Source organism: Gracilinanus agilis, chromosome 1, assembly GCF_016433145.1.
Source record: "Gracilinanus agilis isolate LMUSP501 chromosome 1, AgileGrace, whole genome shotgun sequence".
Taxonomy (NCBI): Eukaryota; Metazoa; Chordata; class Mammalia; order Didelphimorphia; family Didelphidae; genus Gracilinanus; species Gracilinanus agilis.
In genome coordinates, this window is record NC_058130.1 from 476,594,317 (window position 1) to 476,596,949 (window position 2,633).

The window sequence follows — 2,633 nt, forward strand, 5'->3', positions numbered from 1 at the left end:
CTGAAGAAATTAGAGGAAACAGCAGTTAAGCAATTTTCCCAGAGTTGCACAACAGCTAGTGAGTATCTGAATCCAGATTTGAATTCAGGTCTTCCTGACTCCAGGTCATCATTCTATTTATTAACAGTGCCACCAGCTATCTCCCGTAAGACCATAGACTTAGAGACAGAAGGAATACTAGAAACTATCAAGTTCAATCCCTTCATCTTACAAATGAATAAACTGAGGCACTGAATATCTAAGTGACTTGCCTCAGCTCACATAATTCATAAATATTTGAGACAGGATTTGCATTCATGTCTTCCTGCCTTGAAGTCCATTACCCTGTTGACTAAAGCATACTGTGTTTCCCCAAACATACAAATTTTTATCATTTCTGAGATCATCTATAAACTGTAGGAGCTAGTCTAGGTGTGTAAAATCCATTCTGAGGGATAACATTTTATGACTGTGATCTCATCTAGCAAAATTGTATCCGGTCCACTAATCCTAACATCTCTTCTTGTTGCCATTGATTGTTTTCATCTTAAAAGAAATATGTTCCTCTTTCCCTTTTCATTACCATAGCCCCTCTCCCTTTGCTAATTAGTCATCTGGGATTACTTTTTCAATGTTTTCTCTTCTTAGTCTTTTATGTTTTTAATTTAAAAAGAGGTAACTAAGCCAAACATTCTTTGCTGTAACTATATGAGTCATATGTTTGTTGTAAAAATATTAAGCCATGAATTGAAAACATAAATGCAAACAGAGACTCATGACTCCTAGAAATCATTTGCATGACTAATACTTGCACAATGTGTGGCTTTCCCCTTTTTTTTGCTAAAGGGCTCCATAACAGAATCCATTATTTCCCCTTCTCTCTTCAATCCATCCCTTTTAGATTCAATATCTTTCCTGTCATCTAGGTTCTCAACTTTGGAGTTGAGAAGTTTTATTTTTAATATATTGAACATTTCTATTTCCCAGTTTTGAATCAGTCTCACATCAGTTCTTTGATCTTTGTACCCTTTCCTTTATTTTTTAGAACACCAAGGAATGACCCCACCTCATGTCTGATAAATAGAAAAGGGAAATAAAGAGGCTTATCTTACTTGGTAAATAAGAACTAGTTTAGACTAAGAGTTATTGCTAATGATATAAAACTAAGTACCTGACTGCCCACCATCACCTAGGGGATGGGGAAGGATTGAGATTTTTGATGTATCTCCTCCCCAGTGGCTATTTACCAGTTAGAGATGTCTTGGGATGTCCAAGAGAGGACCTTTTCTACTTCAATTACTGAATAAGTTCCCGAAGTTTCTATTTGTGGATCTGTTTGAGTGCCTCTGGCTTTTTTTTTTTTAATCACTGGGAGAAATCACTGACCAATTAGTTTATTGGCTAATGCTAGCCTAATTTAAATTGATAAATGTTACCCAGAAGCCAGTCTCTTGGAATTTTTAATTGTTAGAGTCAGGAACTCCTCTCTCCCCAATCCCATATATCTATTCTGTGGACAATTCCTGATGATTTTATTACTTCAATATTTTTTGCATCTGCCCCCTTTTCTCTACTTAACCATCATCGTAATACAACAATCCTTTATCACCTCTCACCTGCACTATGACAATAGTCTCCTAATTTGTTTCACTGGCTCAAATTTCCCTACATTCTACTCCAGCTGCACTACAGCTGCCAAAATGACACTCATTCCCCTTACTCCACTCACTCTGGAGAAAGATTGGTCCGGTGTACTGATCAAGCAGCTTTTCATCTGAATGGTGATGTGCTACATTCCTTGTTCATTGACCAACAAGCAGCTGCTCAACTAATCAATCAACAAGCTTCACCTAATATATGCCAGACACTGTGCTAGACTCAAGGGAAACAAAGGTGGAAATTATATAAACCTTGATCTTAATTAGCTTACATTTGTTGACTGGGAAAAAGCACAGAACTATTAAATGGTCAGAAAAGCCACTCTTTAATTAAGGAAAGGGGCACAGGGCTGAGTTAGGCCTCCAACAGAGCTGTGCGCCACATGCCTACACAGAGTCCAAGGATTGAAATCTGGATGCTCTGGTCCCTGACCCCTGGGAAAGCCAACCAAGCTAGATTGGACAATTCTGAGGAGCCATTAAAGTTGGGAAGCTTAAATACCTTTCTAGGGAAACATGGGAACTGAGGATGAGATGGGCAGTTGATTGACTTTGCAATAGCAACAAAGGAAAATGAGGAGTTCTCCACAGGAATAACCAAGAGGGGTTGCTGCTTGGCCGAGGACACAAAAGAGAAAGATGCAGCCAAGAGCTGGGCCAACTAGGTAAAGGACTTAGGCCTAATGGAAGAAATCATTGGGACAAAAGAGATACTTAACATCTGATGTGCTTAGCCATCCCCACCTAAATTCCTCGAAGGCCTATTGTTAGTCTGAGACTATAGAAGTTGGACTTTCCCTCAGGGAAGAACCATCACTCACAAGTTCAAATCCTGGGACTTTCAGAAGCTAACCTAAACAGGGGTTCATCAAATCTTTCTAGGCTACAAGTTTGGGGGCTTCTAAATTCCACACAGGAAAGATGTTTCTCTCTCTCTCTCTCTCTCTCTCTCTCTCTCTCTCTCTCTCTCTCTCTCTCTCTCTCTCTCTCTCTCTC